Below are 16628 nucleotides of genomic sequence, written 5' to 3' on the forward strand. Positions count from 1 at the left end.
AGTGGAACTCTGTTATTTTATGTCAGGGACACTTTGTTTTGTCCATTTCTCAACATATTCTTATTCCCAATCATACAAGGCTGTAAGACAAACATAATAAATCCCTGGAATAAGGGTGAAGCTTGTCCGCTGACATGTATACATACACAACCGCCATGAGCAAAAAGTTGGGGTAGTTTCGCGTATTACATGGTAAGTGTCGCGGCGAGTTATGCTGTAAGACTGGAGAAGGTGGGAATTGGCCAGGAGTTAGGCTACACTGGAAGTCCGGGCAAAGTAGGAAATAAGTGAACGGAATGTACACTCTAATACACAGTCAGTATTGTGAAGTGTTACCTAAAGTCCTCTGGCTGGCTGTGATCACTTTTTTGTAGCCTATCATAATTTATATATTTATAAATTATGCAGTCCATCGCCTTAACCGCTTGGCCACCTCGTCCTCTCTCTTATAAGTTTGACCATAAAAATTTCCATCTTAAACTACAGCTGGTATAATTTTCCCACAGAATTTTTGGAAACTATGACTATAATCCACGCGGCGTGAATTTGTGCGGCGTACATTTGTGCGACTGCAGATTTTATTTTATTTGATTGATTTGCACACATTCATTCAAATAAAAAAAAAATACACAATAAAACACACCAAATTAAAAAAAAGGAATGTGTGCTGGAGATGTCAGAAACCCTTTTGGGCTTATGAGGAAACCTCATCTTGTCATTAAAACCCAATGATAACAATTGTAATAGAAAATATTTACAGGTTAAAACTAAACTTCATGAAAAATATGAATGGATCATATACAGTGAGGAATTATTCCTTTTTGAGAAACTTGAAAAGGTTTTCCTTGATAACAAAGGGTGTGGGAAGTACACAATGAGTTCAGGAACACATCAGAAGTGTTTTGGTGTTGATTTCTTTAAAAACAAGAGAGCTATTACAAAATAAAAGTCTAAAATGGAATTAACTATGCACACTGAGTAAATGTTCTACCTAAAATGATTTTTCTGGAAACTAAAAGACTGTGAAAGCTTTATAGTGAGTTCACAAACCCATCCGAAGTGGTTTGGTGTTCATTGGTTGAATATCCAGTGAGAACAAAAAAAGGCGTTGCACTTTTGCGACGGTCCCTAAGCGCTCCGGCTGCCGTAGTTCACTTAGAGTATATTCGGCGCGGTTACTCTGATCTTTCAGGCTTACTTTGGTGAGTTGATAAAGCCTGTGGTATGTTAGTCTTAGTTTTCTGTAAATATTAATACCATCCTGAGGCTAATTGGTGAGGTTTTCGTGACGCTATTACAATTACAAAGCCGGAAAATAGGCGAATGTCGAATATAAAACCAACTTCACCCCGCTCCGCCTGGTCGGGATGGTTGAACCACACATGCGGGACGGATGAAACACCTTATTTTAAACAGAAACTATTGAGCTTACTATTTTTTTAAGCAACATACCGGACAACATACTAGTGTATTCGTCATTGCTCAAATTTCACATTATTTCTCAGAATATAAATAGGTCAAAAAAATATGTTTGTCAACGAAATCACGATGATTACAGCTGATCTTTATGCATGCGCACCCACTAATCTATAACGTGTGTCAATCGCCCCGACAGCGACTAATAATACATAAATCTTTTTTGCCACTAAACTTCGAAACTCTGACATTGCACACTTTAGGACATGTTTAATTACTAATTCACCTGTTGTATAGTCATATTGGTTGGTTTTCGAGGAAATCGCTGTGTTTCAAAAAAAAAAAAAATAATAAAATAAATAAATAAATAAATCGCTGTGTTTCAAACGATTGGCGGCCAAACTATGGCGGCCAAATGGAAACTATGGCGGGCCGCCATAGTTTCCTCAATGTATGGGAAACACTGATTTTGATCTCAAAATTGAAGCCTCATTAGATACAATGGGCTTGCGTGCAGAGGGTATGAATTCATCCTCCTTTCACAAAAATAGAAACATTATTATCTAAATGTGGTACCATGTAGGGATGTTTGAGGTTGTTTGATTTAAAATTGGGTGAAACAAAAGCAATTGCACTTAGGATAAGTCAAATTTAGGGTTTGGGTTATTACAATCTCTTCAGTATATACCCAAATCAAGCAGCGCTTGACACTCTCCACGCCCGGCGTGACTCCAGACCGCTTAGGAGCCTTAAAACGGCCACTTGTCAGTCTGGGCTGATGACGAGGCTGGTAGTTGACCCGCTCTTTGTCTCCTTCAGGGAGAGCTGTCCACAGCTGGATGACCTGGGTCACCTGCAGCTCAGTGAGGTAAGAAGCCTCACGGAGACCCACCAGGTAACCCGCCAGATCCTGGACCTTGTCCCACCCAGCGATCCCATCTGGTCCGAAGACTGCTCCCTAATAAATGAATTGATTAATAGTAATATATATGAAATAAAATGTCATTAGATTGAAATAGCCAGTAATGTGTCTTACCTGAGAAGTGTCAGGAAGCGCTGAAGGGCCAGCGACAGCATGTTGTCCTCCGTCATGTGACGTGGACGGCAGGTCAGCAGGTGATGGAGGGGCCTGAGGTGGTGAGGCCTGAGGACTCGTCATCAGCGATGAGGGCCTGTTCTCCAGATCACGGGAGAGGTCATCCTCGTGGAGCTCAGGAACGGTGATGTCGTTGAAGGTCTCCTCTTCAAACCCCTCATCCCGTACGTCCTCATCGCTGACTGCCTCCACCAGCCTGTCCTCCTCCTCTGGGCTCTGGAGCACAGGAGTCAGTGTGTTGCCGGTCTGGCTGTACAAGTACTCCATTCCCAGCAACTCACCTACAGAAACAACACATAAAACAGAAAGTAATTAATATTTCACCTTACATCTATCTAACAGTTTGTCTTCTCCTGGACAGCAGCTACACTTTCTCTTCCCGCTGCCTTTAATACATTAAAGGTTTAACTGATTAATAAATAGTGTTATTAAAGGTCACATTAATCACGCTGTTCTTTTTCATGTTGAATGGGGCATTATTTCTTGCCTGTGTATGCTCCAGGCGTGCGATAACGCTCATCCCAGCATCTCCCGAGCACCCTTTGGCTGAGCTGGTCCACTGCCTCTCTCAGAGCGCTGCCGTAAGCGCGGAAAGCAGGTGCTCCTTTGACGGCGTCCTCCATCCGGTCATCATTCCAGCGCATCAGCCCTTCCAGGAGATACGCCTGGAAATGCGCATCACTGGCACTGGTTCCTGAAGGGAAATAAACAAAGAAGCGTTTGTCACATTCGTACAAGATATTCACTACATATGACATACATATGCTGTGAAGGATCTGTAACATGTCATAGAATTATGTTAAAAAATAATTGTCTTTACAACCACACATTGAGACAAAATAGGTAGTAACCCATATGTAGGCAATACCTGGAATAAATCTGTTCAGGTGGAGGTGGAAGGACTCCAGGGAGGTGGAGCCACGGGCACACCTGTAGCAGCACAGCTCCACACCGCCTTTCTTCAGGGTGCCTGTCCTGATGTAAAGTGGGAAGTCCTCTGGGTCTTGGATGCAGCCCACATGTTTCCTCTGCTCCTGCCATATCTGCTGGATCCGTTCATGGTCCAGCAGAGGAACGCCCAGAGTGTCCTTCCCACTTACACTGTCAAACAGACTGATCAGTGAGCCAATCAGTCTGGTGGTCTCCTCCACCCCTCTGGTCCTCCTCCTGCAGTGCAGCGCCAACTCCCTCCGGGTAATACGAGTGGTCAGCGCCTCCTCCGAGATGTGGCCGATCCTCCTTGCTGCCAGCTCACCCTCCTTGGCACGGCGCAGAGCAGCAACATCTTCCGGATCCCACTCAAAAATGCACGTGGACAGGCGTGCCATGAAGATGCTGTACATGAGATGGGCCTCAGTTGTGACGCCTGCAGCAAACTGCCGCATGAAATGCCAGATATCAAGGCGCACCTGAAGCCCATCCCACTCTGAAAACATGGCCTTCACCCGACAAGGGCCATGCTGACTGCAGCAGTCTCTGTCCACGTACATCATTCTGGGTGGCGCCTCTCCTGCCACACTGTACCGCTTCATCAGGCCAGCTGCCATCGCGTCCAGTGCTTGTCCCTCGCCGGCTGTCAGGACCGAGACAAGAACCTGACCGTGCTCGTTGCCCACATTCGTGCACCAGGCAGCTGTACCTGCAGCAGCACCAGCAAGTTTCTTGGTGACCTATGCAGAAAAGATAAAGATTAGAAAGAAAAAAAAGAGTTCAAATCTGTATTCATTATGTATACACTCAGAATTCTGCTTATAAACAGAGCTGTGATACCTTTTTCGTGGAGTCCATCTTGAGGACAGAGCCAAAGATGCTGGTGATTTTGGCTTTGACCTCATGAAGTCGCCCAAGAACATCCCTGGCATACACGGCTAACAGCCACTTGGGCTTGGGAAGTGCAGGTAAGAGGGGAGGCTCAGCGAATGCAGGGGGGCGCACAACAGAGGACCTTGTGAATGGTTCACAAGCTGTGAGGTACTGCAGGACACGCTGCATCCATGTTTCGCTGTGTTGTTCCAGCAGCTTTTTGTACAGCTGAGTCACACTGTTGCCCATCGTCCTCTCCCTCATCATCCTCAGCACCCGGATGTCACATGAGTATCTAAGGGAAGGAAAGAGTGTAATGTCAAGAACAACTCAAATGCAAGCACCTCATAATGGTTAACATTCATTATGAATGACCTGTATGTAAGCAAAGCTGGAAACTGGCTGCGGTGGCCCATATCCAGCTGGCCTAAGATGTCCTCGGACCAAGCAGGATACTTTTTAGAGCAGCCTTTGCACTCCAGGTACTCAGTGGCAAGGTCATACCACCCGTCAATGTCCAACAGCTTGCGCACCGTTTGGTACAGCCCTGCTGCTGTTAGTCTGCGCTTGCCACAGGCTGGACGGACACAGACGAGAGGAAACAGCCACATCTTCTGGGGCATCCACAGGAAGACTGGCCGACAGAAGAACTGGTCGGGTGAGGCGGGAGGCTGGCTGTGGATGAGGGGGGGCTGAGGAGGATGCCACCAAAGCTTCAGCGGAGCCACCAGCTCTGGCTTACCGGTTCGTGGGTTGGCCTTGAACAAGGTGCGCCGAATCCACTCCTGCTGGAAAGGTGGAAGCTGACTCTTCCAGTGACTGGGAAGCTCAGCCGGTGGCTGATGAAGAACCAGACCCGGTATCGCTGCTGGTGGAGGATCGGCACCGGCCTCCAGATGCACAGTGGCTGCAAGAGCTGATGAAGGAGAAACGAGGCAAGCAGGCAGCAAAACAATATTAGATTAACCGTTGCGTTTGATAGTAAGATGCCATAAATGCAGCTCACAAACAGGCGCAGTGCAGAAATACTACAGACAGAAACTGAAGGAATAGTTTTAAGAAGCAAAGAACCCAGTGTACACTTTCTGATGCAAGAAATATGAAGCTGTGAATACAAGAAATGATGTTAAAAAAAGTAACAATTAAATGGAATAGAGCAAGAAAAATGATGCAAAATGAATTCAGTAGTATTAATGATGCCCACAGATATGAAACATGCACACAGACACAGTAAAGAGACTACGATTACTAATCGATTCTAATGGTTAGAACAACCCATGGCCACCGTCTGTGGGCTCAGAGGAGCTGAAGCGTGAATGAGAGGAGCATGCAGTGTAACTGCGAAAAATGCCATTAAATTTCAGGTGATTGTATTAGAGCACATGGGTGCGCAGAGTTAAGTGGAAGTGAGCTGAGGGAAGCAAAATCACAAAACAATAACCAGACACCTTTGTACATCCTTAAGGTTTGGAAGAAGTGCACTCAAAGAATGCATCCCGGTTGATAGAATTCTGTATTGTGAAGAAAAATATATTAAAACACAGAAGTTTTCCACAAAATAATACTTTTTAGTGTTGTCACTAAACATTCTCACAATATGTGTGTCATATGCCACACCTGTATTTAGCTGTGCTTCACATTGCTCTGCAGCAGATACCAGTTCCTCATCATCAACCTCAGAAGTGCCTGGAGAACAAATGTTTAAACCATCAGGCCTGCTGCTAACAACACACAGAGACAAATGTACACAGGATGGTGCGTACTTACCAGAGGGGAAAAGCTGCCGTTGGGCCAAGTGTCCGGTCAGGGCTTTTGAAGGTGGTGGTAAGGGGCACTGTGGTGCTGGAGCTGCAAAAAGGTGGAGGCTCTGCGTTTTACTAGTCTGTAAAATGGTAAAGCTACACAAGTAGAACTGATGGAGGGAAAATTCAAACTGCTACTCACAGGGTTTGGCTGGTGATGTCAGCTTTTTTGCCAGCTGTGAGGGAGACAAATGTTTGCTCCGTGCCAGCAGCGCTTTCACAGTGGCAGTTTTCCATGGGCCAGTTTGGCTTCCAGAGGAGGTGGAGGCTGCAGGTGGAGGTGCAGAGGAAGTGGAGGCTGCAGGTGGAGGTGCAGGGGAGGTGGAGGCTGCAGGTGGTGGTGCAGGGGAAATGGAGGCTGCAGGTGGTGCAGGGGAAGTGGAGGCTGCAGGTGGTGCAGGGGAGGTGGAGGCTGCAGGTGGAGGTGCAGGGGAAGTGGAGGCTGCAGGTGGTGCAGAGGAAGTGGAGGCTGCAGGTGGTGCAGGGGAAGTGGAGGCTGCAGGTGGAGGTGCAGGGGAGGTGGAGGCTGCAGGTGGTGCAGGGGAAGTGGAGGCTGCAGGTGGAGGTGCAGGGGAGGTGGAGGCTGCAGGTGGTGGTGCAGGGGAAATGGAGGCTGCAGGTGGTGCAGGGGAAGTGGAGGCTGCAGGTGGTGCAGAGGAAGTGGAGGCTGCAGGTGGTGCAGAGGAAGTGGAGGCTGCAGGTGGTGCAGGGGAAGTGGAGGCTGCAGGTGGTGCAGGGGAAATGGAGGCTGCAGGTGGTGCAGGGGAAGTGGAGGCTGCAGGTGGTGCAGAGGAAGTGGAGGCTGCAGGTGGAGGCTGCAGGTGGTGCAGAGGAAGTGGAGGCTGCAGGTGGTGCAGGGGAAGTGGAGGCTGCAGGTGGTGCAGGGGAAGTGGAGGCTGCCGGTGGTGCAGGGGAAGTGGAGGCTGCAGGTGGTGCAGGGGAAGTGGAGGCTGCAGGTGGTGCAGGGGAAGTGGAGGCTGCAGGTGGTGCAGGGGAAGTGGAGGCTGCCGGTGGTGCAGAGGAAGTGGAGGCTGCAGGTGGTGCAGGGGAAGTGGAGGCTGCCGGTGGTGCAGGGGAAGTGGAGGCTGCCGGTGGTGCAGAGGAAGTGGAGGCTGCAGGTGGTGCAGGGGAAGTGGAGGCTGCCGGTGGTGCAGGGGAAGTGGAGGCTGCAGGTAGAGGTGCAGGGGAAGTGGAGGCTGCCGGTGGTGCAGGGGAAGTGGAGGCAGGTGTCTGTCTCTTTAAGACATATGCCTTGAACACGGCCATGTTGGTGTTGGGCCTGGCATCTGCTCTCAGCAGGTACTTAATGAGGGCCTGGGCCTCCCTGCTCTGGTCCTCATAAACCTCCTTCATGGAGCGGCCCTTGAAATCTCCAAACTCCACCATCAAACAGCCCGAGTCTCCAGTTTCCCGTGCTCTTGCCTGCATACCCTGCTTCTTCCTATACTTCTCCAGCTCCTCTGTCATCTCTCTGACTTGGGAAGTGTACTGCAGGAACAGCTGCTTATTTTGGGAAAGAGGGGTTTCTTGTGCTCTTTCATTTGAAATACTATGCAATAAATATATTGCATAGCCAAGACTGTTCTCCAGGAGCCATCTAAATCTCTGGCCTTGGTACATACCAAACTGAAGCTGGCAGTGAGCCAGTACTAAAAAGTCATCAGTTTGGTCTCCACCATGGCCAGTGACAAAGCTGCTGGCCTCTGCCAGCACCTCCTCTTTTGGTTTAGCTCTTCCAGACCTGACACTGCCAAAGCTCTTTGCCTCCTCCGACGGCGCCATGAGCAGTCTGGTTGAACTGGCTGACTGGCGGCGAAAAACTGGATACGCATACATTCTGTGAATGAAAATTTTGAAAAAATGTGTAAATTCAACTGTAACAGAGGCTGCCCCCCTCACTCATTAAACAAACAAACACAGAGCAGCTGCACACAGAGCTGAGGGAAAGTGTTAGTCTTATCTGTCTATATTGGTTTTAATACATGCAGCGGCAGGTCTAGGATGATTGCTGTGATGTTTATTAACTGTACTCTGTAACTCTAATGCTAACACTTATTCGCGTTGTATGGTAGCATGACAGCTACGTTAGACTTCTATTAGTTTGTTGACCTACCGAGCTACATTTTTAAAAACAGAACTGTCTCCTGGCACTACTCCATCTATCCATCCATCCATCTGTAACAGTCACAGTGCCGTGTGGATTAAGAGTTTTTCAAACTTTGACAAAACCAACATTCCTGTGGGGGATGTTTACGTATGTGGATATAAACCAGATCTTCATTTTCTTTCCACAAAGGAAAAAGAGACAGAAACTGCCTAATTTACGTTGATCTTCTACCCTCTTTAGAGTTTTTGGGGAGTCGAACTCGCAACAGACACTTGCCATAAAAATTGGAAAACTCAAATGAACAAAGGATCTTTCTGTTGGAGACCTCACTATCTTATCTTCACCATGAATCGAATTGACATTTTAACACCCTCTCCCACCAGAGAGAGAGACCAGATATACTCATGAACTGAGAAGACTCACTTTTAGTCAAATCTTAAACTATATTAAATGTGTTTGATAACCGTGTACAATTTCTTTCAGGTTTCCAGCTTGATCACAAGACGCATATAGAGACAATTTGTACGATTCTGGCTTAAACATTGACAAAGAACTGATTTTGGTGGAAAATGCCCAACCTGCCTGATGGAACCACATTGCCCCCTAGTGGTCTGCAGTGTTGATTAGTTGAACATATAAAATCCCAAAGGACTCAGTAAAATGGATATGGAATGGACAATATATGCAGCTAGTGACTTCTAACGATGTCCCTTCGGTATCTATTTGGTATTTGTTTAGTGTCCCCATTGTTAACACAGAAATTAGCATTGTGTAATTCAATATTCATATGTCACGATTTCATAGATATTCATCTGAATTTTGAAAGTCATAATTGTCTTTATCATGTGTGTTATTTTGATGTCTTTATATTACAAGTCTATGTTATATCTTTAATCTGCATATCTTAACAAGATGTGGTGTTTTCAGAATCACAGAGACAAATGTTCTATGAGATGGGAGTAATGGAGAAACACGGAGTTCTTTGTCTAAATCCAGAAATCCCCCTAGCACAGATCACCTTACAGAGACATGCACACAGTTCAAGCATGTCATTGGCTGAAAAAGTAGTGTAAGCCCCGCCTCCGAGAGTCAAAACCCGGAACCGCGGAAAACACAGTCTCTCTTGCCTTCTTGCCCTCTTGCGCTCGTGTGCTCTGGCTCGCTTCAGGCGTCTGCGCTTGCCCTCTTGTGCTCTGGATCTTGTTCCAGAAGGGTTCCAACCCAGAGTTTCAGAAGGAGATTTGAGCAGAAAACAGCTGCTCATAGACTTTTAGAAATGGTTTAAGCAGAAGAGAAGAGCTCGCCGGAGTTTGGGAGTTTTCCATAATCTCAGGAGAGAACGGAAGGACGTGTGGATAACGATGCAGCGGACGACCGGAGGAGACCCTCCAGAACCCAGTGAGACCCCGGAGACGAGAAAGAAAGATCCGAACAAAGAAACAGATTGAAATACTCTGAAGATGCACGTTTTACGTGTTTGTGTTCGTCCCTCGCCATCCACGTCCTTCTACGTCGCACGTCCCAACCTCCGCTGTTTCACGCCATCATCACCTTTTCCTACCAAGAAAGCCAACTCCAAGCAACCTTTTATTAATCTTCTGTGAACTTAAGTTCACTTCATCAGAGAAAGCAGCAACGGACCAACTCTGACACAACGATGGATTTGATCATCCCACAGTAAAGCCCTCGACATCATCGTCCCCGTTTCCCGGTGAAAGAAGCAACTGAGAAGTCCGCTAAAGTCAGCCACCACAGCCAGGAAGGCCCAGAGAGCGGAAGAGAAATCCCCTCGGACCCGCGTGGCCGCTACCATTGGTCCGAACCGACTGAACAGAACTTCAGCACAGTAAGACCGACCCGTTTTCACCTTAAAGTGGGTTAGATGGATGTCTCGAGGCTTTCACAGAATGATAAATTAATCCGAAATGTCAGTACAGTATTTAGATTCAAATAGTCAGCCAACCCAAACTATTTGAATAAATCCAGTATTTTCCCATTCCCCATATTTTATTTTATATTCACTAAGTGTTTTATATAATCACCCATATTCAATGCATCTCCTGTTTGTTTAAAGGTTCATGTCTAAGATCATATCATTGTAATAAACAGCTCATATATCTATATATATGTTATAATCACAGATTGTGTCGTATGCTTTCTTTACGTAATGTCTGTCCAACCAAACGAGAACTTCACGAAAGTAGCGAGATATGAGACTGAATATTAATTGAATATTAATTTAACACCAGGATCGTAAGATTTCGAACAGTTTTCCGACCTGACTGTGACTTAAAATTAAGTCAAAACCTAGGTTGGTGGTGCCCCCTGAATTCGAGGTAAGGTTTATTTGAGACTGTAAGAACATCTCATAAATCCTTATATTTAATAGGTATATAAATACCCGGTAACGCTACATATTTTTGGTGCGCCGTGCGAGGCGTTTTACGGTAGACTGACTTACGTGAAGGAAAGCATAAACATGATATTGGCTGGTTCATTATCTGTGTGTGAGCAATGCAAGCAGTGGCTGTGTCTGTCTTTATAAACTTAGAATGACTAAAAGCACTTTATCAGAGTAATCGTGGACGCATGATAACTCTCCAAATCCGTGGGTGCGCAATATTAATTGCACACCGCAGAAGAGCAGCCAGCCGTCGCTGTCTGTCCCAGAATAAAGATTGCATGCACAGCGCAAGAACGCTGAATTTAAAGGCCTGGCCGTAGTTGCGAGTTTCCAACACGGTTGATTTTATTTTTATGAGTATCACAAATTCAGCCGCGAGTCCCGGTGAATTTAGTCAACTCAGAGCCTCCTCAAACACAGGAGTTTTGATCTGCTGTAATCTTGCAGCCGGACATAAAAAAAGCATCAAGGTGCTATATTGAAACCCCATGAAGTGGGGGAGCGAGTTTAAACGTTGTTTAACGGAGCGTTGTGACGCCTAAAATAAAGTAATACAGATTACTTATTGAAAGTTAAAGCTGCTGAGCTTAATTGAATGAGTCAGAGCCGTCGCTCCTGATAAAATAAATGAATAAAATACACACGGTCACAAAACGTGATCGCATGAATGACTTAAACAGTCAATTGTTTTTGTATTATTAAATAAACGACCGGAACGCCGTGTCTGTTGAACCCAGTTGAAAGAAAAAACTGAGGGTGTGTTTATTTTTAAAATGCTTACAAGCCCTAACTAAAATAATATACGGCAGTAGTGGACAGACCAATTTTGCTGCAGAAAAATTGAGTTGGTGACTCTATTCGTTGTTATTATCAAAGTTGGTGACTTTTAGAAGCATTCTGAACTGAGGCCGCCGTGTCAAGCATTGTGAATGTTGCAAATCTGTGTTTAAAAAGTTTGTGAGCAAACCACAACATCGCTTGTGCACTGTCTGTGAGAGACGTTAACCCTTTCATTCCCCAGTTGAAATGAGGCAAATTCACTGAGTGCTTGAAGGACAATTGGTGGGCGGTGCTAGAAATCGTCACCAGTGACGTCAACTCCTCACTCCCTTCTCTCAAACCCGCCCACTTGAAGCTTTGACATGTGAGCCGCCCGATCACATTAAATAGGATCACAAAGAAAGCTGATCATTTTGCTTGGTACTAACGAATACCAGCTTTATTTGAATATTCTTTAATGCATTTGAATTAATTGTTTGACACAAACAATACCAACTTTGTTATTGGGAAACATTAATTGAAGCTAATTTATCTCAAATGTGTGTCTTTCACCAAATCAGATTACCTTAACAGGAACTGATTATAAGACACTAAGGCTTAAAGAAAACAACAGCCAAGAGCTTGTATGTTCCCTTTTGTGTTAGCATTAATGTTTTCCCTCTTTTTACCATAACGGTTAATGATAAGCTTCTAAATTAAACGCATTTCTTCCAGTTTTGAGTAAAATAACACAGTCGTGTTTATTTTAACATCCTTCCTTATTTGTTTCTCAAGTAAACAAATTCAAAAGGAAGAAATTAATTTCAGGAGAACAATCCTTATTCCCAACTACCTTCACATTAACCCAACTATTTTCCCTTGTTCCAAACTCAAACTTATTTTCAGAAAGAACCCTTTCTAAGTCAAGTGAAAACAAGATGATGGACTTAACAAAACAGTTGATACTGGGTTATGCCTTAAAGAAAAGATGCATTAAAACACCTGAAACAGAGCCAATCAGTGTAAAGCCATCGGCTGAGACAAAAGCTAAAAAGCCCAAAGAAGAATCTCTGACCAAAATGTTAAGTAGTCTAGCTGTGGTGTTCGTTAAACATGCACACCAAGTGATGGAACAAGCCGCTGACAAACTTAAAACTCGGTCACAGAAAAAGCCACAGTTTCAGGAGGAAACCAAATTCCTCCAACACCAACTTGAAGCCACTGAGAGGGCATCCAGCCAAGCTAATGCCCAAGTAACAGAGTTAACAACACAGGTTGAAAACTCAAACCAACAAATTATTCAACTCAATGAAAACAACAAAAAGCTTGAACAGCTACTTCAAAACTGCCAACAAGAGTTGATTTCAACCCAAGTCCAACTGAAGAAGGTGGACCAAGCACAAAAACAGTCCCAGCAATCTCTACATGTGGTTCTGCAGAAAGTGCAGGATTTAACAGCCAAAGTGCCAACTGATGACAAGCATCTTAATGTTGAAAAGGAACAAATGCAGCTGTTGACAGAACAGCTAAGCAAAGCTAAGGATGAGCAAAACGCCGCTCATCCACAGCAGGAACACCTATCAGATAAACCAGAAGGTGTTGAGATAGACCTACGTCAGTCTTTGGAGACTGGACATGAACAGGAAACACATGGTTTCCCCCAGGAAGACAGAGGGAACCCTTTTCCTAAAGTGAAAACAGCCTACAAGAGCTCAATTATTTCACCCCCGTCTTCAACGACAACAAATTCTTTCAGATCTGAAAAGATCGTTTATGATCCAGGTAAACCGGATCAATCATTTCCTACTCTAGGACCCCACGTTCCACAAGCTCCTTCTGACGAAGAGCTTGACAAAATTGCTCGCCATGTGCCCAGATTCGAGCCGACTCTCGGGACGCCACATGACACCCGAGCATATTTGGACGACATTGATTTCTTCCTGCGAAGGTTTCCAAACGCATCAGTTAACGACAAATTCTACTTGATTAAGGTTACATCTAGCCGCAAAGTCAGTAGATTCATTGAACGTCAACCCGATTACATCCGGAACGACTATACACTCCTCTGCCAAACACTCGAACGCGAGTTTTCAGATGAGCTGACCCCATCTGGCTTAACCGCTGCCATGATGGTTAAACAGGGACGGAATGAGCTGCCTCAGCAGTATTATTACCGCCTCCTAAAAGCTTATTTTGGTTTCAGCAACAAGGTAGGAATGGAAGAAGACATGAGTTTCAAAACTCTTTTCCTTCAAAACCTCCATCCAACTACCAGCTATCACTTAGGAGTTATAGCTAACCCTCACACTGCTACCATTCAGCAGCTACGTGAATGGGCCAGTCTAGGTTTCCAAAAACATAGACAAGCTAAACAGCCAGAACCCATCACCACACAGACCCAGAACCCTGGTTCTTGGTCCCCAGAGTTAGAAGTGGGACAAAGTGGCAGACCTCCAGCAGAGGTCCCCCACTGGCCACATTCTCAACGGCCTAAGAAAGGCTCCAAACACAACTATTCCAAATCCTCATGGCCCAGCCATGAACCAACTCACTGCCACAGTGAAAACCACAGTGTTCATTCAAACCCGCAAAAAGACATGTCTTTTCAAAATCGACATGACCAGCAGTCTGCTCGAAACCGCAACCGCAATTATAGACTTCGGTCTCGCTATAAACCATCACACACTGCATGGTCACAACCATCACCAGATCAGAAAACAACTGAGATGAGCAGAGTCATCGACAAGGACCACATCAAATCTCAGCAATGGTCTAGTGAAATAAGTGCCATCAGTCAAGATGATATTGATAGCCTGAAAAGTCTGCTACTAAAAGAAAAGAAAAAGTTCAGAACCCAACCGTGCTAACAGAGACTTAGAAATGCTAGCCTGTTCCTGGAGGTAGGACCATACACTCCAACAAACATTCTAGTAACCCCGAATACCAAACCTTTAACCATAGCTAACTCTTAAAGGAAGCAAAGAAGCTTACCCTCAAAATATCACTTACCCAATCACGATAAAACTACTCCGTAGTATCATGATGCCTCAAGATTGAATCCAGGACACCTCAGTGTTCAAAACTTCAATTTTCAAGTCTATCATCATCTGGTGACACACTCAACTTACCTTATTTCACCCATGTGACATCTACAAATGGGGGAAACTGGTCTACAACTAAATTAAAAGCCAAATTAGCAGTGAAACACTGACAACAGCTTTCACCATGGATCCTTTTAGTTAGAATATCACTCGTTGCTACTGTACAGTGAAGCCCTGTCCAGGACCGCCGCCGCGACAGATATGTTACACATTATTGTTCGTATAAAGTCCTGCGAATATTGCTCACACTCAGGTAGTAAACGTGCTCATTTCCTAACTATTAAGAAATACCACATCCTAGATCATGACTCTAACAATGAGTAAAATTCTCCCCTAACATTGATCTTTTTCCAAAAGAAATCTGCATGCTTTTACTAGGATTTTCCATTTGAAATTATATAGGCTTAGAAACCTTTACTTATGGACATTATCTTTAGCTATTAGACATTTACTACGTAGGTTAAGTAAGCTTAACAAAATTACGTTTATAGCCATTGTACGTTTATAGCCATTGTTGTTTCGGAATTGTATTAGGCTGTCTCGAGACACCCACCATAACCCTCTTGAGAGTCCTAGCAACCACCAGACTCGGACACACTGGACTTCTTCACCTGCGATTCGGATCAGCCACGAGTTCAGATCCGATTCGAATGGGGGAATGTAACAGTCACAGTGCCGTGTGGATTAAGAGTTTTTCAAACTTTGACAAAACCAACATTCCTGTGGGGGATGTTTACGTATGTGGATATAAACCAGATCTTCATTTTCTTTCCACAAAGGAAAAAGAGACAGAAACTGCCTAATTTACGTTGATCTTCTACCCTCTTTAGAGTTTTTGGGGAGTCGAACTCGCAACAGACACTTGCCATAAAAATTGGAAAACTCAAATGAACAAAGGATCTTTCTGTTGGAGACCTCACTATCTTATCTTCACCATGAATCGAATTGACATTTTAACACCCTCTCCCACCAGAGAGAGAGACCAGATATACTCATGAACTGAGAAGACTCACTTTTAGTCAAATCTTAAACTATATTAAATGTGTTTGATAACCGTGTACAATTTCTTTCAGGTTTCCAGCTTGATCACAAGACGCATATAGAGACAATTTGTACGATTCTGGCTTAAATATTGACAAAGAACTGATTTTGGTGGAAAATGCCCAACCTGCCTGATGGAACCACATTGCCCCCTAGTGGTCTGCAGTGTTGATTAGTTGAACATATAAAATCCCAAAGGACTCAGTAAAATGGATATGGAATGGACAATATATGCAGCTAGTGACTTCTAACGATGTCCCTTCGGTATCTATTTGGTATTTGTTTAGTGTCCCCATTGTTAACACAGAAATTAGCATTGTGTAATTCAATATTCATATGTCACGATTTCATAGATATTCATCTGAATTTTGAAAGTCATAATTGTCTTTATCATGTGTGTTATTTTGATGTCTTTATATTACAAGTCTATGTTATATCTTTAATCTGCATATCTTAACAAGATGTGGTGTTTTCAGAATCACAGAGACAAATGTTCTATGAGATGGGAGTAATGGAGAAACACGGAGTTCTTTGTCTAAATCCAGAAATCCCCCTAGCACAGATCACCTTACAGAGACATGCACACAGTTCAAGCATGTCATTGGCTGAAAAAGTAGTGTAAGCCCCGCCTCCGAGAGTCAAAACCCGGAACCGCGGAAAACACAGTCTCTCTTGCCTTCTTGCCCTCTTGCGCTCGTGTGCTCTGGCTCGCTTCAGGCGTCTGCGCTTGCCCTCTTGTGCTCTGGATCTTGTTCCAGAAGGGTTCCAACCCAGAGTTTCAGAAGGAGATTTGAGCAGAAAACAGCTGCTCATAGACTTTTAGAAATGGTTTAAGCAGAAGAGAAGAGCTCGCCGGAGTTTGGGAGTTTTCCATAATCTCAGGAGAGAGCGGAAGGACGTGTGGATAACGATGCAGCGGACGACCGGAGGAGACCCTCCAGAACCCAGTGAGACCCCGGAGACGAGAAAGAAAGATCCGAACAAAGAAACAGATTGAAATACTCTGAAGATGCACGTTTTACGTGTTTGTGTTCGTCCCTCGCCATCCACGTCCTTCTACGTCGCACGTCCCAACCTCCGCTGTTTCACGCCATCATCA

General features: G+C 44.8%; 1 long non-coding RNA gene across 1 annotated transcript; it reads right to left on the reverse strand.

Annotated features, from left to right (window-relative positions):
• Nucleotides 1–5929: 5929 nt before the first annotated feature.
• LOC142391888 (uncharacterized) lies at nt 5930–6350 on the reverse strand. The gene is made up of 3 exons (XR_012770626.1): nt 6260–6350; nt 6083–6163; nt 5930–6001 (listed from the first exon to the last, which is right to left on the reverse strand). It is a non-coding gene; the product is annotated as an uncharacterized LOC142391888 (long non-coding RNA).
• Between the last annotated feature and the right edge of the window lie 10278 nt (nt 6351–16628).

Source organism: Odontesthes bonariensis, chromosome 11, assembly GCF_027942865.1.
Source record: "Odontesthes bonariensis isolate fOdoBon6 chromosome 11, fOdoBon6.hap1, whole genome shotgun sequence".
In the NCBI taxonomy this organism is placed as follows: Eukaryota; Metazoa; Chordata; class Actinopteri; order Atheriniformes; family Atherinopsidae; genus Odontesthes; species Odontesthes bonariensis.